Consider the following 20,255-nt stretch of genomic DNA (forward strand, 5'->3'; position numbering starts at 1 on the left):
GTCCATGGGGTTGCAAAGAGTCAGACACGACTGAACGACTTTCACTTAGACTTTCGTCATCCTGACCCCAGGCTCTGGGTGGGTACGCTTGGTTTTTTAAACAGGTGAGGAGTCTGCTTCGCAGGATGAGACTAACCTCCCCCGGCCACGCGGCTCGAAGCGGTACTCTGCGACCCGTCCGACAGCTCGCGCGACGGCCAGGTTAACAGAAACGCGCTCCCACGACACCAGCCACCCTGACTCTGGCTGGGGTACCCACGCCGGGAGTACAAGACCTCCGGCGGAAGCTCCTCCCGCGGGGCGGGGGGCGGAGCCACCGGGCAGGCATGGCCACGCCCCTGCGCGCCAACTTCCTAGCCGTCTTGGCCAATCGGAGCTCCGTTTCTTGCCGGGTGGGGAAACATGTTCTCCAGTCAGCGAGCGCCGTCGTCGCTCGGGCAACAGCGTCCTAGAGACACCGCGTGGGCTGAGCCTCTGTGGCCAGAGTTCCCTGGGGTCCGCGCGCCGAGTTGGCCTCCATGAGTCGGAGGATTGAGAAAGGGGCCGGGGTAAGGCGGAGCGGCCTCGGCAAGAGCGCACGAGCCCGGAGCGGGGAGTGTGGGGGGCGCTGAGGAGGGCCCGGGAGGATAGCTCTGGGGTGCCACAGCCCCGGGACACGTCGCATCCCGTCCTTGTCTGTGACCAGGGGGCGGTAGTGACCCGTTTACTCGTTTCACGCACGTGTGTATGTGGCGCGCCTGCCTGTGCCAGGAGCCGTTGTCGGGTCTGGGGGCTCCTGCAGTGAATTCGTTGTTGTTTTTCAGTCGCTCAGTCACATCTGACTCTGCGACCCCATGGACTGCGGCTGGCCAGTCTTTCCTGTCCTTCACTGTCTCCCAGAGTGAATATTCTCCTGCAGTGAATAGACCCATCCTTTTTATATTTCTATAAAGACCGACTATAAACAACGTAGAAGGTGGTGAATCTGCCTCCCAGTCTCTCTGAGGGTCACATCACTCCGACTTACAAAATGTCTCATGTTTTCTTCTTCCATTTGTTCCCACAGCAGCCTTTCGAATATTTTAAGTTCCACCTTGTAGATGGTGGCTTGAACCCCGCAGGGTGAAGGGGGCTGTCCCCGAGAATCACACCACTAGATGTTGCAGAGCCAGAATTCAAACTGAGCACTCTTGTCTCATGTCAGAATCTTCAGGCTTTCTGGAACATTCCTCTTTCTCAAACCGCAGGAATGATTCCTGCCTCCCTCAGAACTCTGTTTGGAAGCACTCTCTGAAATGCTCAGAGGTTATTTAAGACCATTGGCTGAATTACCCCATACTTCCTTTTCCTTCTGTCCTGAAAATCTTTGCCTTTCAGGATGCCTTGCCCCTGTTAAAAAGACTCTTATTTCCTTTTCAAGAGGAGTAATTTAATAATATTTGTTAAATTGTGTGTGCCGCCAAATGAGTGGACCTACAGAAATGCTGTAAAAAAAAAATTTTTTTTCGACTTTCACATACTGCTGTTCCTTCTCTTTTATCCATTGTCTTCAACAGATGTATTTACTTGGCTAAGTCTGGGGAACTGAAAGTGAATCAGGCAAGGGCCCTTTGATTATCTGTGAACATGTTTGTCTCCTACTCAGTCTTACTGCAAGCTTCAGGAGGGCAAGGACTTATTTCAGTCACCTGTGCTCATGGGAACAACACCGTGAGTTTAGGGCCTGGCTCATGGCAGGTGCTTGTGCTTGTAGATATTTGTCAAGAATTGCTTACCTGAGACATTAAATCTGCTGTCCACTTTGTCTTCCGTGTCCCTACCCTTTTGCAGCTGTCCACCTCTCCTGTGCAGAGATCTCTGCATCGCCCTTGCTGTGACCCCTCCAGCTGACTGGCACATGGAGACAGAACCAGCTCTAGCAGGATGCTCAGGAGTCTGGGGCCCGCCTGGAGCAGGAATCCACTGGGAGCCCACTGGCTGTTAACAAGACAGTTGTTTTCGTAAAGCCTCTTGACTGGTATCAAGTGAATGTTTAAGGTTAGTAGATGAGGAGAGTCACTGAAGTTTTTCTTGGATGATTCCTTCCCCTGCCAGGGTTGGAAAATAAGCTGTTTAATATAGATGAGAAAGTGTGATGAGGCAAGAAGCTAAAGTCACTTTATTCCTTTAAATATCACAAGAGAGCTAACCTTTTTGTGAAGTGTATATACCTAAAATTACCCCAGATCTGGCTTCCCCTCTAGCTCAGCTGGTAAAGAATCCACCTGCAATGCAGGAGACCTGGGTTTGATCCCTGGGTTGGGAAGATCTCCTGGGGAAGAGAAAGGCTACCCACTCCAGTATTCTGGCCTGGAGAATTCCATGGACTGTATAGTCCATGGGGTTGCAAAGAGTCGGACACGACTGAGCGAGTTCCACCCCAAATCTAGGTTTGTGCAGTTATACAGATTGGATCCTTGTACTAGTTAACTGTTGATTCACTTTCCACACAGTGCTGCCCAGGACATCCACGCCATTTAAAAGAGGAGATGTAAAGGGAAGGAATGTTTGGGGAAACTCTGTGAATGGAGATAACATATGAACATGATACACTTCCAGTATGAAAGAGCTTCGTTTTTTACTCTTTTCTCTTGGTTTCAATCTTTTACTGCTATATTGTTTAATTTGTTTCAGACGCCACCGTTATCCTTTCACCTGTTTTTCTGCAGTTTGACTATTTCTATTACCATTGCTCCTCCTGGCTAATACTAAGCACTCACTGTGTTCCAGGCACAGTTTGGAACCTCTCATTACTTTTTTTAAATTTAGTGCTTCTTGCCTATGAAACAGTACAGTTATTATTCCCATTTTACAGATGAGGTAGCAAGGATGCAGAGAAGCTAGGTGGTGGCATGTGACCTCTGCTCCAGGACTGCCTGGTGACAGGGCCTGCTTTCTCAGACAGTCCCCTCTCGCTCTCAGAGATGTGTGTGCTCTGCACATCCCACTGGGCTTTGAGGGGACTTGTAACAATACATGGAGGAGGAAATGGCAGCCCACTCCAGTATTCTTGCCTGGAGAATCCCATGGACGGAGGAGTACAATATGGTAAATAGGAAAGTAACTTCAAGAAGAGAATACTCAGATAATTCGTAATGGTTAATATAGTCGGGCTGCAAATGTGGCTGTGAGCTTCTTTTTTTGTTTGTTTTTAATCGAATGAAAGATTCTTTAAATTTTATAGTGGTTTATAATTTTCAAAATTTTCACACACATGATTTCACATAATCCCATAACAACCCTGTTTTCCTCGTCACCTCCATCTTGCCCGTCCCCCCTTCTCTCTCTCCACTGGTAACCACTGGTTTGTTCTCTATATTTGTGAGTCTGCCTCTCTTTTGTTTTATTAGCTATGAACTTCCTGAACTCAGGAAAAAGAAAATTAAAAACAAAACAACCAAAAAAAGAAAGAAGTTGAATTCATTTTGTCCAGGCAAATAAGGCATTTTAATTTCTCTCCAAAAAGGAAAGTGTTTCTAATGCCTCCATCTAAAGGAAATTTTTCCTGGGGCTCGTCAGCAAGCCCCAGATGATCCAGTTTAACACAGAGTGCCCAGGGTGTAGGCTCAGTGTCCTAGCCATTAAGGGAAGAAAATGTAGACTGTTGCATTTGTATAGAATTTTTGAGTAGTACAAGGCACAAATCAGAGTTAAAATTTACAAAATACATAACAAAATAAGATTAAACAATAGCCAGCAAAATAGAAATTTTTGGGAACACCTTCTGAATTTTGTTTTTCGGCAAGTGGTGTTATCTGGTTCCCGGGGTTGGTTCCAGTCATTTGTTTGTTTGTTTAACAGTTACATGTTGAGCACCTGTCACATGCCAGGCCCCGGTCTAGGCAGTGAGGACACTGCAGAGACGGTCAGATCACCACCCTCCTTTGCCTGGGGTCTCCACCCTGCCGTTTTCTCCTGCTGGACCCTTCCTGGACTGACTTTGGTTTGCCACCCTTTGTTGTCCTTCCTGTAAAACCCAAGACCATACTCAGCAGCTTGCACCATAACGGTCTCCCTGCCTTCCACCTGGGCTCTGATTTTTCTTTCTCTGCCTTCCCAGGACCTAAAGTCTGTGACAGCCGTCTAGGAGTGAGCACAGACTACTGCGCGTCAGTCTCTTTGGATACGTTTTCTGGGTCCCGTGACAGCCTTTTTTGTTTGTTTGGTTGCTTTTGGCCATGCCCCGTGGCGTGTGGGATCTTAGTTCTCCAACCAGGGATCAAACCCACACGCCCGGCATTGGAGGGCAAAGTCTTAACAACTGGACCACCAGGGAAGTCCTAGCGTCAGCCTGTAGAGGGTTTCACTGAACCATCGCAGGTCACTTGCCCCTTGAGGACCTGGTGGAAGCCATGTATCCTCCCTCTAGAAAAATCATCTCTCACACCCTTTTGAATTTAATCTCAGAGAGTTTGAAAGTCCAGAAGTGCGCACACGTGAACCTTGTCCCTAGATCCCAGGTTAAGAATGTGCATGCATGGTGTCACTCAGCCATGTCCAACTCTTTGCGACCCCAGGCCATGAACTGTAGCCCGTCAGGCTCCTCTGTCCATGGGGAATCTCCAGGCAAGAATACTGGAGTGGGTTGCCATTTCCTTCTCCAGGGGATCTTCATGACCCAGGGATCGAACCTGTGTCTTGATTAGCAGGTGGATTCTTTACCACTGAGCCACCTGGTAAGAATACTTGCTTTAAAGAGAGATATTATCTCCATTTTGCAAATGAGAAAACTGGGTGAGGAGGAGGTTAATTAACTTGCAAGTTTGCATGGCAGATAATGGAACTGATTTTGACTCCACGTCTTCTCGACTCTAAACCCTTAATTTTTCCCACTGTCCAAACATGTAGGTGCTCAGTAAATACGGGAGTGAGTGTGTAGAAGGTCCAGAAGGGAGCTTTAAACTGAATATGCCCCGAATACGACAGAACATCATTTGATATCAGAATAGACAGGGAGAAGATTTTTCTCAAGTATTTGGATTTAGCTGCCAAAATCCTTTGTGCTGCTTGCAACTTTTTCCCAGTTTTGTCAAGTGATAATTTCCCCCCATGATTCCAGTTCCAACAGTTTTTGCTTCTAATGCCATTTCTGTTGGGCTGTGCCCATTTCTTACTCTCGTGTTGAATTATGTTTTCTCTGGATGCCAAGGCAGATGGATGGCACTTTTGTTATGATTCTGATATAAATAGCATCTGTTAAAAACTGGACATCCGTGCTTATCTGACAAACAAATACATCAGTAGGATAGCCTTCTAGTCGTGGTTCTGCCAGTGGTTAATAAGTGTATTTGATGGTCTGTGACTCGGTGCTTGCTTGGGGGGCACTGGTTTTATTTTCCTTGCTAATTTCGACCTTACTGTATGTTTTGATAGACTCATATTCATGAATGTCGTAGAATTCTCTTTATTTAGAAAACCTGAACTGAGGATGACGTCAGGCCGGGGGTGACCTAAAGAACTCATCACAGTGCCTCGCCCATGCTAAGAACACTGTTTAGCTTTCAAGGTCGAGGGTAAAAGTAGCCAAGCTCCTTACCCTGGCAGTGTTAGTTGTTACTAGCCGTGGGCCATCAGGAACAGAGATGAGCAGGGTGCTTCCTGCATACCCGGCCCTGTGGTAGGTGCTGAGTAAAGATGTTGAGTGTGGTTGACTCTCTGCATGGGAGGGGCTCCCTGACCAGTAGGGGCCACAGACAAACAGCCAAGAGGAAAGCCTGGAAGCAGAGAACCAAAGTGAAGGTAGATGTAGGGCTAGAGGAAATGGCACCCCACTCCAGTACTCTTGAAATGTCATGGACAGCGGAGTCTGGCAGGCTACAGTCCATGGGGTTGCAAAGAGTCAGACATGACTAAGTGACTGGGTACACACACACACACACACACACACACACACACACACACACACACACACACACACACACACACACACACACACACACACACACACACACACACACACACACACACACACACACACACACACACACACACACACACACACACAGTTGATTAACAATGTTGAATTGGTACTTCCCTGGTAGCTGAGTGGTTAAGACTCTGTGCTTCCACCACAGGAGGCATGGGTTTGATCCCTGGTTGGGGAACTAAGATCCTGTATGCTGTTCATTATGGCCAAAAATAAAATTAAAAACAGACAGACAGAAACCAATGTTGTGTTAGTTTCAGGTGTACAACAAAGTGATTCGATTATACACCTACCTATCTTTCTTCAGATTCTTTTCCATTGTAGGTTTTTTTTTTAAATTTATTTGGCTGTACCAAATCGTAGTTGCGGCACGCGGGTCTTTAGTTGTGGCATATGAACTCTTAGTTGTCACGTGTGGGATCTAGTTCCCCTACCTTGCATTGGGAGCACAAAGTCTTATACACTAGACCACCATGGAAGTCCCTCATTTATGTGTACAAGATATTGAATATAGTTCATTCCTTCTGCTATTCAGTGGGTCCTTGTTGTTTACCTATTTTTTATATAGTAGAGTATATCTGTTAATCCCCAAATCCTAATTCATCCCTCCCCCTTTCCCATCTACTAACCATAAGTTTATTTTCTATGTCTGTGAGTCTATTTCTGTTTTGTGAATGAGTTAATTTCTATAATTTGTTTTAAAGGTTACATGTATAAAAGGTATCATATGATGCTTTTTCTCTGACTTTCTTCACTTAGTATGACAGTCTCTAGCTCCACCCATGTTGCCCCAAATGGCATTATTTCATTCCTTTTTATGGCTGAGTAATATAGGGTATTATATATATATTATATATATATGTATAAAATATACATATCTCACAACTTCTTTATCCATTCATCTGTGAACGGACACTTAGGTTGTGCTGCTATGATCATTGGGGTATATACATCTTTTTGAATTAAAGAGTTTTCTTCTTTTCTGGATTAGATAAGGCATGATTAGTTTTAAGGAAGATAGGAAGGCCTCCTGAAAGTGGGGGCTCCACCCTCAGTCTAGAAAGATGAAGTGTGGTAGAAAAGGAAATTCCAGCAGGAGTGTGACCCAGTACACAGAGGTGAGGAACTGCATGGTATATTCATTTGGATTTTGTGTAAAATGCAGCGGGCATGAAGCTGCAGTGTCTGGAAGTTTCCTGCGGCCAGGTTATTAATGATGCGAATAACCTTATACCCCACAATTAGGAGTCTGACTTCAGTTTGTATACCTGGAGTAGTCATACAAATGCATGTTGTGGGGTTTTTTTTTAATCTAAAAATGTAGATTCACAGAAGAGTTGCAGAATTAGTACAGAGATTTCCCATGTGCCCCCAGCTTCCCCCATGGTTCCATCTTACAGAGTAACCATGATACACTTAGCAAAACCAGGGTGCTGTCCCTGCTGCAGTCCTAGTAACCAATAGAGACTTTATTCAGATTTTACCCGTCTTGACAGGACTCAGTCTTTTTTCTCTCGGTGCATAGTTCTGTGAAATTTTAGCACATGTGTAGTTTTACCTTGCACGTTTTTTAAGCCAGGGACCAACGTAACTGTGTGCTTTAGCAAGAGAGATCCTGGCCACAGAGGAGGATGGATTAGAAGGGACCTGGAGACCTGGATGCGATCTAAGGGGCTGTTTCTGGAATCCACATGAATGAGGATGAGCTTGGGTAGTGAAGGGAGGGATGGAGAGGGCGGGGGGACCGATGTCACAGATGTTCTCCAGGTACCGCGGACAGTCCCTGCCGCCGCTTAGAAAGAGGGCCAGATCCCAGTCGTGGAGAAAGAAGCAGGCCTCAGCTGTCATTACGGACCGTGGTCAGTTTTCTAAGGGCAGTAGCAAGCAATTGGAGTTCTTAAAGCAAGGAAGTAACAAAAGATCAGCGTTTTAAACTGTGGTGGTAGTCTGTGTGTGTGTGAGTGTGTGTATATGGTTTTGGTGTGTGTGTGCTTGTGTTGTGTGTGTGGTATGTGGGTACATGTTTGTGGTGTGTGTGTATAGTGTGTGTGAGTGTGTGTATATGGTTTTGGTGTGTGTGTGCTTGTGCTGTGTGTGTGGCATGTGGGTGCATGTTTGTGGTGTGTATGTATAGTGTGTGTGAGTGTGTGTATGGTTTTGGTGTGTGTGTGCTTGTGTTGTGTGTGTGGTATGTGGGTACATGTTTGTGGTGTGTATATATAGTGTGTGTGAGTGTGTGTATATGGTTTTGGTGTGTGTGTGCTTGTGCTGTGTGTGTGGCATGTGGGTGCATGTTTGTGGTGTGTATGTATAGTGTGTGTGAGTGTGTGTATGGTTTTGGTGTATGTGTGCTTGTGTTGTGTGTGTGGTATGTGGGTACATGTTTGTGGTGTGTATGTATAGTGTGTGTGAGTGTGTGTATGGTTTTGGTGTGTGTGTGCTTGTGTTGTGTGTGTGGTATGTGGGTACATGTTTGTGGTGTGTATGTATAGTGTGTGTGAGTTCGAGTTATGGGAAGAGAAGTGGTGCTCATGGTGATGGCATAAAATATCTCTATGTGAGAAACCCAAAATTTACCCTGAAATTCATGTACAAGACCTGCCTGGGGCGGTGGGCAGTTCTCCAGTAACCTGCAAAACCGCTGGATTGCTCTGCAGACCCGAGGGCTCTGTCCCTGTGGTTTGGTGAGCTAAACAAGAAAATCTGCCTAACCCCGCTGCTTTCTTAATTTCCAGAATTTACCAATTCAGAAATAGTTTTTCTTGAAGGAAATGAAACAAAATAGCACCAAAACAAACACCTCCACCGTCCCCAGTACTGCACGGAGTCTCAAAGCCAGCGAGCCGCTGCTCTTGCCTGAAGGTCTGTCTGCTGACGGGTTGGAGGAGCGCAGTGGGTTCCCTGGACGGTGCCGGGCTCAGAAAGTTGGTGGTGATACCATGATCACTTTTGTCTGGTTTGTTGTTTGCCCAGCAGGCGTGCGCAAAATGCTGGTTCTTGGGCCAGAATTGTCTGGGAAACTTACATATCATATCAGCAAGCATCGGCCCATACATTTTAAAGCCAGGGGTCCTTCGTTGGGCGTTCCATGTGACCCCAGCCGTTAGACAGCCACGGTGAGCTCGGCAAATGCCTTCCCGCGGCCGGCAGAGCCCTCTGGACGGCGCAGGTCCATGTGTCTACTGTAGGTGGCAGCAGCTGCCCGGCTTCCCAGTACAGAGCTCAAGCCAGGAATCCATCGCCTGTCCCCTTTGCCAGCGTCCGAGGACTTGCTGAGCCGGCTGCGATAAAAACAGGACGCGATCAATACTCCTGGTCTGCTCACAGGAGCGGGGAGGACCCAGTGGTTCCAGCAATTACATTTTAAAAGCTGTCCAGGGAGACTGTGTTTGAGCCGGGAACAGCCGTTTGTCAGTTCCTCCGACACAACTTGTTTTCTGTCGTCTGTGGCTGTATCTGTCATCACATTAGGTGTGGTGGTGAGTCTGGAAATGTTCGTTAGGTAAGAGTGACTTTCTGAGGCACTTTCTGAGATTAGGTGTTTGTGTCCATGGTAGAGAAAGCAAATTAGAAACAAAATTGTGAGAAGCTTTTTCTTTTTCTTTAAGGCTTTGTGTTTTGGGCCAGCAAGGCATTCATGATGATATAAATGATCCCGAACCCACAACACTCAACTCAGTTAAACTCAGGGAGCATTATTTTTGGAACGCTGTCAGCAGATGTGGTTCCTGCTCCCGTGGCATTGATGGGTTCTTAATAGGTAACATAGGCATCAAACGATCGTAAGGGTCATGAGTGTGAATTAAGAAAACCTTTCTCCCAGGTCACTGGTTCTCAGCATAGGGCATGAGTGTGAGAAATCACAGGTGGTGTCAAGATTTGGACCTCCGCTGACGGGAGAGAGTGAAGATCTGGAACAAAATCCAGGAGTGGTGGGGCGTGAGAGAGTGTGTGTGTCTGTGTGTGTGTGCGTGTGTGTGCATTTTGGGAGGTGAATGCTGTTTGGATGCCCGGGCTGTGAAAATCCTCCCTCATTGACAAACACTTTTGGAGCCGCAGAGGTGTGCTGGGTACACTGGGGCAGCGGGTACCGTAGCATCGAACCACTGTTTTATTTCATGCAGTCTATAATGAAGTGTATAACTTCCAAAGTGAAAGCATAATTACCTACTGAGATGCGTGCAGCTCAGGGGAAGGACAGGCTGTGATGAGCGACTCTACCAGGAGAATGTGGACGAGGCGAGCAGGGGACGTCTCCAAGGAGGTGGTGGGCACGCTGGGATCTGGAGGAGAGAGGAGTTGGCGCAGTGAGGGGTGGATCTGGGCAGAGGGCCCCGTGGGGCCACGGGAAGCAGGTGGGGACGGTGACAGAGGCGGGCGCCGGGCCCTGTGCCGCCCGGTGGGCCCCAGCAGGCCCGCTGTGTCGTGTGTCTGACGTACGCTTGTTGTGGTTCTGTTCACTAAGCCGTGTCCGACCCCCCGCGACCCCGTGGACTGTGGCGCGCCTGTCTGTGGCTTCCCTGTCCTTCACTGTCTCCTGGGGCTTGCTCAAACTCATGTCTGTTAATTCGATGCATGTTTATTAGAGAATGTTTAAAGACTGATGTTGGCATCATCCCAACATAGCTATTTTTGTCAACAAAATAGACCCTGTCCACCCTTGGAAATAACATTTTTATACCGTGTGTGTGTAGTGTACCTTTTCCTCTTAAGGTACTTGTCCTAAACATGTTTTTCCATTCCCACGTGTTATATATTATTTATAATAGTGGTAAATAATCACCTGCTCAGACTTTGCGAGCCTTGTATTATATGTAGTTTTGAAATATTTATTTGTGATTTATTTGGCTGTGTTGGGTCTCAGTTGCGGCCCACGGGACCATCATGTCACACGGTGGGGAGGGGGGTCTTCCGTGGCGGCTGAGGCTTAGTTGTGCTGAGGCACTGTGGGATCTTAGTTCCCCGACCAGGGATTGAACCCACGTCCTCTACATTGCAAGGCGGATTCTCAACCGCTGGACCACCGGGGGCGTCCCTTGTGTTTTATTTTGAGTTAATTTCTGAGCTGGCAATGGTGGGTCTTGTGGTGTATACGGGTAGGCATGAAATTTACGCTGCAAGAGAGCGTATTTGTGAAAATGAGGTTTGGGAGGAAGGTGAAAGCCCACGTGGGGGTCTGAGGAGACCCTGGTCTAGCAGGGGAGGGGACGCTGGATGGAGGAAGGCTGAGACACTCAGACTGTCCAGGCTGCCGGCTGGGGAGGAGGTCAGTTTATAACCAGGGGATTTTCCACTAAATTGAATTCAGATGACTGGCTAAATTGTTTTTTATGATACCCTATCATTTGAAATATGTTTGTAAATCAACTTGCCTTCTTGTCATGCCTGTGTTCAGAGCAGTGAGGGGCTGCCAGCCAGCTCTGAGATCCTAAGGGAGTATGGGACCCAGATGAGGCAAGCAGGCCAGGCTTCAGCGTTAGCGCCCTGAGCCCGGGATCTCAAGGGTTGGCTGCTGTTTATGTAGATGTTGTTGCTCCTTATTCGCTAAGTTGTGTCAGATTCTTTTGCGATCCCAGGGACTGTAGCCCGCCAGGCTGCTCTGTCCATGGGATTTTCCAGGCAAGAATACAGGAATGGGTTGCCATTGCCTTCTCCATTATGTAGATGGCTCACTTTTAATTTTCTGCATGTTCTTTTGAGTAGGCTGCAGAATTGTTAGACTGTTTTGCAGATGCAGGGTATCCTTTCTTGACGATAGGTCTTCTTATGGCTCTACTGATATGTACAGACTTCATGGTTCTTATCCCCGTGCTTGTGTGAGCTTGCCTGCAGACCACTCACAGGCACCTGGGCCAGTCCACACCCCTGGCGCAGCTGGGCAAAAAGCTCGGTGACTCTGGGTCTTGGCCTCATGAGTAAATCTGGCTTTTCCTACTAGTGTTTCATTTCTCTGCCTCTAAAAATACTGATTAAAAATGAAATGAAACATTTGTTGCTCAGTTGTGTCCAGCTCTTTGTGACCCCATGGACTGTAGCCTGCCAGGCTCCTCCGTCCATGGGATTTTCCAGGCAAGAATACTGGGGTGGGTTGCCATTCCCTTCTCCAGAGGATCTTCCCGACCCAGGGATTGAATCTGGGTCTCCTGCATTGCAGGCAGATGCTTTGTCATCTGAGCCACTGGGGAAGCTAAAAATGTGGATAGCGGAATCTAACTCACAAGGTTGATGATTAACCAGTGGCCAGAAAAATGGGCTCTTGCGAGGTGATGGTGGCTGAATCCCCTAAGTACAGCATGTGCTGGTCTTTTAACTCCATTTTGATGTCAAGCCAGGAACTTGACTCATGAGCCTCCTTAAAAACTATAGACTCATCCTTGTAAATAAGCTTCAGATTCTTGTGAAGCAGTGGTCCCAGCTTGTTATTAAAACACAGATGGCTGGGTCCCCCCGACCCCAGAGTTTCAGGTTGGTCGGTCTGGGTGGAGCCTGAGAATTTGCGTTTCTGAAAAAGCCCTAGGTGATGTCGATATGGCTGTTCACGGACCACATTTGAAGAACCACTGTTTGAAAGCTTTATATCTCCTTCAATAGCCTTTTAAAACTAATTTTTTTTTTTTTTGATGGAAAAGAAATGCACAGAGAAAATAATAGTATCAGTAACAACGGAAAACCATGTTCTGTCTGCTTGAGGAATCTAGAAATGGAAAAATAGCTCCAGTCCTGTTGAGATGGACCCTGAGGACATCTCTTGGGCAAAGTCTTGAAGCCAGCCCCTGAGCCGGGGAGATGCAGGTCAGGAAGACAGGCATCACTGCGTCTCTACATGCGCCGTCAGGGTAATCGAACGTGCTACGGAAGTACCTCATTCCTGCTCTTTGAAAACACGTGCCATTTTCTTCAAATCCTGAGTTAGGTCTCGAGCTCCTGGGGGCGCCGGGTGGGTCATACTCTTCTCTCTGGTCCTCCCCTCGCGCCTGCAGCACTGGCTGGAGAATGAATGGTCGAGAGCAGAGTTGGTTGGCAAGTGCTTCCACCAAGGATGTTTAGGTGGGACACCCAGACGGGAGGCTCCGTGTTCAGAGTGGTCCAGATTTGGCCCTCTGGAATATTCATGCCATAATTGAAGTCTCACTAGCTTTCACGGTCCTGCAGTCGGTAGAAATGAGGATTGGAGAAGACTCAACAGGTCATCCAGACCATTCTCCCATGGGAAAAGGCTTATTCCCTGCAGTGCACTCAGCAGCATTAGGAGGAATTACTTTTCATATGATTACTATTTTTTTTGTTTCTCATTCTGTCTTCAACTAAGTGTTTCTTGAATTGAATCACTTTGCATTCAAGTAATAAAATGCACAACAGGCAGTCCATTTCTGGGTGATTATCTCACTCCTCAGGTGGTGTAATAAGGCATGAGGCCAGAGCCCTGGCATGCCTTATTGTTATTAGGAAGGGAATTTATGGACAAAATAAAGAAAGTGGCTGTTTGCATCAGTGATAACCACAACGAGGAGTGCAGTCACGACTGATCCCCCCCACCCCTGTGCTTGGAGCGCAGGGCAGGCAGGAGCCCAGTACCTTAACCGTGCAGGTGGTGGTGGGGGGCAGGCAGAGGTGCCCCACTGCCTTCAAGGGGCTTGTTGTTTATTTTGCAAAAAAGCAGCAGGAAAGCCTTGGCTGTTGACTTGATACCTGGGAGGGGCCCGTCTCAGGCACCAGCTCCGGGCTTTGCATTGTGTGCCTGGGTCAATCGCTTCCCGCTCTGTGCTCCTGTGTCCTCACCTATGAAATGGGAAGAGCCGTAGGTGGTTGGGCTGGGAAGGGTTAAATGATGAGGTTTTTTTTTTTCATAAATCTTAAGCTCATTTCCCGGCTCAAAGGAATCCCTATTAAATGCTAATAGGATTAGAATAATTTTTTTTTTCCCCCTTAAAATTCTTCATAAGCTGGAGCTTCCGTGTCTCTTCTCCAGCCTGTGCTTCCACCAAGGATGCTTAGGTGGGACACCCAGCCAGGCTCCGCGCTCACAGCGGTCCGGGTTTGGCTCTCATGTGTGTGATCGTCCCCGCCACCCTCGGTGTTCCTTCCTGAGGCCACGCCCTCCTCTTGCCGCTCCACATGTGCTATCCAAAAAGAAAAGAAAGAAAGGGGAGTCGCTCAGTCATGTCCGACTCTTCACGACCCCCAGGCTCCTCCGTCCATGGGATTCTCCAGGCAAGAGTACTGGAGTGGGTTGCCATTTCCTTCTCCAGGAGATCTTCCCCCCCCAGGGATCAGACCCGGGTCTCCCGCATCGTGGGCAGACGCTTTGCCGTCTGAGCAACCAGGGGAGTCCGCTGTCCACAACACGGACCCAGATGACACCCAGCTCGGTGGCCACCCCGTGCTGCAGCTGACCGTGGCTGGAGAAAGGCCGCCCCCGCCTGCCCTGGCCCTCAGGCTCCTGTCCACGGGCCTCGGGCGGGCTCTCTCAGCCCCCTGCCAGGCGTGCGTGCTGCTCCTCCCGCCCTCCTGCTCGCCTTCCCGTCCAGCCCGCTCTTCCTCCCCCTCAGTCCTGAGACGCCTGTGCCCATCCTCATGTGCTGCTGCTGACCCGACTTCCCTTCCCTGAGAAGAGAGAGCTGGCAGGAGGGGGCTGCCGCGTGCCTTGCGCTCTGTCTGCCCACACGCTCTGCCGTGCTGGTTGTCAGGAGCCATCTCTGCACCCCAGGAGATCCTGTCTCCACTGGCAAACCCATGGGAACCACCCGTTTCCTCCCTTCTCTCCTGCGTCATCCCTCTTGGCCCACAGGGCTGGTCGCAATCACGAGTATTCAGGCCCACTGCCGGTTCTCCTGTGATAAAGACGGTTCTCTGTGGAGGCCCGTCTCTCCTCTGGTGCCCGCCCCCCGCCCCCCACCCCCCGCTGCTGCTTTACAGCCAAGTTCCTGGAAGCAGGTGTCTGTCTGCTGCCACTGAGTCTTCTCTGAGTTCATCTGGACTCAGACAAGCTTCCTGCCAACCACCCAGTTCCACCAGCGTGGCTACTGTTCGGACTACCAGTGGCTCCTGCCTGGCTTAGTCCTGGGGCCGTTCTTGGCCCTCATCTTACGTGATTATCCCTGGAACTTTGACACACAGCATCACCCCCTCCTCCTTGACACACTTTGTTCACTTGGGTCCCTGGACACTCCGGTCCCCTGGTTTTTCTCTTCTCCCAACTGGTTGCTCTTCCTCAGCCTCCTTTGCCAATTCCTCCTCATGTCCCTGAGCTCTGAAAGTCCGTGTACCCCAAGGCTTGGCCCTGGCGGCTCTTCTTTCTTACACCCCCTTTCCTGGTGTGCTGGTCCGATAGCATGCCTTTACGTGCATTGTATGCTGACAATCCCCAAACTTCTGTCTTTATCAAACCTCATGCATCCAGCCGCCTATTTCAGTATCTCCACCGGGCTATCTAGTAAGCATCTCAGATGTAACCTGTCCAGAAGGAATTCCTGATCTTCCCCTCCAGACACGGTCTACCTGCTGTCTTTCCCATCTCAGTTCATACACTCGATCCAGCCTTTCTCTTGCACACCAGATCAGATGTGTAAGGAAGTACACTGGCTCTTCCAGTATGTGCCTGGAGTCTGATCATTCCTCAATTACTTTCCCCAGAAGGACCCTGCTCCCCGCCACAGCTTCTCTTGCATGGACGATGGCAGGAGACTTGTGACTGGTCTTCCTGTTTCTTCCTCTGCCTCTGTTGATCTATTCTCGACATGCAACCAGAGGGATCCTTTAAATACAGAGGCCAGAGCGTAATCCTGTGTCTAAGCCTCCAGCCGCTCAGCGTCTGCATAGCCTAAGGCTCACGGGGCCCGGGTGCTTTTCCTCCATCTGCTGCCCGCTGCCCCTTGGCCCTCCCGCTGGCTTTGTTCCGGTCTGGTTTCCTGCAGACCTTTGCTCAGTGACACCTGTTTCCCCCTCTGCTCCTTTTGTCCCCACAGCAGTTACGCATGTGTATAGTGCTAGTGCTAAGTCGCTTCAGTCGTGTCCCGACTCTCTTCAATCCCATGGACCACAGCCCCCCAGGCTCCTCCGTCCATGGAATTCTCCAGGCAAGGAGACTGGAGTGGATCCCCTTCTCCAGGAGATCTTCCCGACCCAGGGATGGAACCTGCATTTCTTAAGTCTCTGGCATTGGCAGGCAGGTTCTTTACCACTAGCACCACCTGTTTAATTTACTTATTTTATTTGTTGTATGTCTTCCATTACTAGAATCTAAGGTCCCTGAGGGCCATGATTTTGCCAGTTTTGTTCACTGACCCTCCCCCCCACCCCCAGGCTTCGGTCTAGAAGGAGCGTAATAAACACCTTTTGACTGAGCGTGTACCGAGCCATGTTCTTCTGGAAGTTTACCAGAGCTGTGGTTCTAGGTTTCAGTTCAGTTCAGTGAGTCTGGTGGAAGAAGGAGATATGTGGGAGAGTGACGGAAGCTCTCAGCCTCACCCAGCGTTAGCCCTGGGGTGGTCCCGGCCTGCAAGGACCTGCCGATGGTTGGTGGCAGATAGGACAGGTGCAGACTGACGCCGTGCGGGGCAGTCAGGGCTGCCTGAAGAGAGGGAAGCCAAGCGCTGGCCGATGTGTATTTCCTGTACGTGAGGAAGTTCCGATCCATTTCTTCAACCCTGTAAGCTTGAGATTCTTCAGATCCAGTGCTTTGGAGGTGCTGCCTAGCCTGATTCTCTGTACTCAAATAGTGCCGTGCACATCCACCTTGGTTTGACTATTATTAATTATGCACTTATGATTCAGTGTGAAGCCCAGTAGGGAAAACTGTTTGCTTTTTTGGCTGTGCTGGATCTTCATTGCTATGGGAGGTTTTCTCTAGTTGCAGGCAGCAGGGGCTACCCTCTTGTTGGGGTGCACAGGCTTCTCATTGCAGTGGCTTCTCTTGTTGCTGAGCCCCGGCTCTACGGCGAGAGGGCTTCAATAGTTGCTGCCCATGGGCTCAGTAGTTGCGGCTCCCAGGCTCTAAGGCACAGGCTCAGTAGTGGTGGCACAGGGGCATAGTTGCTCCACCACGTGTAGGATCTTCCTGGACCAGGGATCAAACTCGCTTCTGCTTTGGCAGGCAGATTCTTTTTTTTTTTTTTTTTTTAGCACTTAGCTGTTTACTGGTGGTTAATGATCTTCCCGGACATCACGGGCTGAAAGCAGAAATTCACACATCCAGGTCCTTCTGACAAAGCTTTCAAAATGTGCCCAGTCGCTCAGTCATGTCCAACTCTTGGCGGCCGCGTGGATTGTAGTCCACCAGGCTCCTTTGCCCATGGAACTTTCCAGGCAAGAATACTGGAGTGGGTTGCCATTTCCTCCTCCAGGCAGGCAGATTCTTTACCACTGAGCCACCAGGGAAGCCCCAGCTCCCGGATCAAGGATCAAAGCCGTGTCTCCTGCATTGGCAGGCGGATTCTTTACCACTGAGCCACCAGGGAAGCCTGAGAAAACCTTTTTTTTTTTTTTTTTCTGAAAAGGATAGACAAGTTCGGAGCCTCAGACAGGTGATGGCTGTAAAACTTCCTTGTAGCGCTTGAACTTAGGCCTCTTGCTTCACTTGAGGCAAGGGAGAGTTTTGTCTCTTACTCTTATGCCGAGAGTGGCCAGAAAGGCATGACTCAAAAATTTGCCCTGACTTCTGAAATGCCAATAAGCCACAGACTGGCAGAGTCTATGAGTTGCAAATTCCTCAATGCATGTAATAGCATGGTGACCAGTGAGGGCTAGTGCCTTCTGCTGGCGGGTGTAGGGAGCACAGCCAGTTTTGCCCTAACTGTGGGCCGTGAGCCTGGGTGGGCGCTTCCCCACAGTGCCCCAGATAAACAGGACATCCCCGGTGTCAAAGGTGCCCAGGGCAGCAGCTGCTCTCTTTGTCTCCTACTGTTTTCCTCCACCTCCTCCCCTCCCTCTCCTCCTTCCCCTCCTTTTTCTGTCCTATTCTGATATAATTCGCATACCATAAAATTAATCCTTTTAAAGCATATAATTCTGTGGCTTTTAGTGTGTTCCCTGATGGTGTGACCGTCACCACTGTCTAACCTTTGTCACCTCCAAAGAAACCCCAACTCACCAGCTGTTCCCTATCCCCCTTCCTTTAGACCCTGGCAGCTACCTAATCTGCTCTCCATTTCTATAGATTGATTCATTCTGCATGTTTTGTACCAGTTGGATTATACAGTATGTGGTTGGCCTCAGCGTAACATTTTCAAGGCTCATTTGTGTTGTAGCATGAATCAGCATTTCATTCCCTTTTATGGCTGAATTTTGTATGTGGTGGTTTAGTCGCTAAGTCGTGTCCGACTCTTGCGACGCCATGGTCTGTAGCCCGCCAGGCTCCTCTGTCCGTGGGATTCTCCAGGCAAGAGTACTGGAGTGGGTCGCCCTTTCCTCCTCCAGGATTCTGTATAGTCCGCTGGATGAAGAGGCCACTTTTCATTGATCTGTTTACTCGCTGATGGACCTTTGGATCGTTCCCACTTTTTGGCTGCTGTGGGCATACTGCTATAAACATTTGTGTGCAGTTTTCCTGTGGACGTTAGGTTTTCAACTCCTCACCAGTACGTGGTACTGTTTGTTTCTTTGATTATTCCATCCCGTGTGAGCTGTGTGCTTAATCGCTCAGTTGTGTCCAACTCGTTGTGACCCCCATGGACTGCAGCCCACCAGGCTCCTCTGTCCGTGGGGATTCTCCAGGCAAGAATACTGGAGTGGGTTGCCATGCCCTCCTCCAGGGGATCTTCCCAACCCAGGGATCAAACCCAGGTCTCCCTCCTTGCAGGCGGATTCTTTACTGACTGAGCCCCCAGGGAAGCTCCCAGCGGGTGTTAAGTGATGCCTTCTTGTGGTGCTGACTTGTATTTTCCTAATGACTCGTGATATTGAGCATTTTTCATATACTTGTGTATCTTCTTGGGAGGAGTGTCTGTTCAGATTCTTTGCCCACTGTTAAACTGGGTTATTTGCCTTTTTATTATTGAGTTGAAAGAATTCTTGATATATTTTACATACTAAATTCTTATCGGATATATGATTGACAGATAATTGACTCCATTCTCTGGGTTGTCTTTTCAGTTTCTTGATAGTGTCCTTTGAAGCACAAAAATTTTTAATTTTAGTGAAGTCCAGTTAGCATTTCTTCTTTGGTTGCTTGCATTTTTCATGTCATATCTAAGATGCTGCTGCTGCTAAGTCATTTCAGTCGTGTCCAACTCTGTGCGACCCCATAGACGGCAGCCCACCAGGCTCCCCCGTCCCTGGGATTCTCCAGGCAAAAACACTGGAGTGGGTTGCCATTTCCTTCTCCAATGTGTGAAAGTGAAAAGTGAAAGTGAAGTCGCTCAGTCGTGTCTGACTCTTAGCGACCCCATGGACTGCAGCTGACCAGGCTCCTCCGTCCATGGGATTTTCCAGGCAAGAGTACTGGAGTGGGGTGCCATTGCCTTCTCCGCATATCTAAGATATCATCACATAATTCCAAGTCACAAAGATTTACACCTATGTTTTCTCCTAAGAATTTTGTATTTTCAGCACTTAAATATAGGTCTTTGGTTGATTTTTCATTAATTTTTGTACATGGTATGAAATGGAGGTCCAGTTTCATTCTTTCGGCTGTGGATATCTAGTTGTTCCAGCACCATTTGTTGAAAAGACTATTCTTTCTACATCGAATGATCTGTTGCCCTTGTCAAAAATCAATTAATGCTACATCTAAGGGTTCGTTTCCAGATCCCCCATTTTATTCTGGTGTGTTGCGCCTTCATTTTCACTTATCTGGAAGTATTTGCTGATTTCTATCATGATTTTTTTTTCTTTGACTTATTGGTTATTTAAGGGTGTGTTGTGTAATTTCCACATATTTGTGAATTACCTAATTTTTTGTTACTTACTTCTGATTTCATTCCCATGTGATTGGAGAACACACGTTGATGGTTTCAGTCCTCTTGGATCTGCCGAGGCTTGTGTTGTGGCCTGGCGTGTGGTGTCTGTTCCGGGCAGCGTCCCCCGTCTGCCTGGGGCGGACGTGTGCTCTGTCGCTGCGGGTGAGCCGTCCTGCAGTTGCCTGTTAGGTCCTGTGGGTTTAAAGTGCTGCTGTTCAGGTGTCCTGTCTCCTTGTTAATCTTCTGGCCAGTTGTGTCCGTGCTGGAAGTATTGAAGTCGCCGTTGCAGTGTCTGTCTCTCCTTTGAGTTTACCAGGTTTTACTTGGGGTGTATTGGAGCTCTGTTATCGCTCTGCACGTGTGTTGATTTTACCCTCCTTTACCCTTTCTTTAGTGCTCTTCCTGACAAGGTCTGA

General features: G+C 48.6%; 1 protein-coding gene across 1 annotated transcript in view; it reads left to right on the forward strand.

Moving 5' to 3' along the window:
* The first annotated feature begins 438 nt into the window (after positions 1-438).
* Positions 439-20,255, forward strand: part of EFCAB6 (EF-hand calcium binding domain 6) — a 251,019-nt gene continuing 231,202 nt past the window's right edge. Inside the window, exons 1-2 of the mRNA XM_043441591.1 lie at positions 439-548; positions 1,810-2,016. The gene's annotated coding sequence lies outside the window, so the exon portion shown is untranslated. The remainder of the gene's footprint in view (positions 549-1,809; positions 2,017-20,255) is intronic.

This window comes from Cervus canadensis, chromosome 21 (genome assembly GCF_019320065.1).
Source record: "Cervus canadensis isolate Bull #8, Minnesota chromosome 21, ASM1932006v1, whole genome shotgun sequence".
Lineage (NCBI taxonomy): Eukaryota > Metazoa > Chordata > Mammalia > Artiodactyla > Cervidae > Cervus > Cervus canadensis.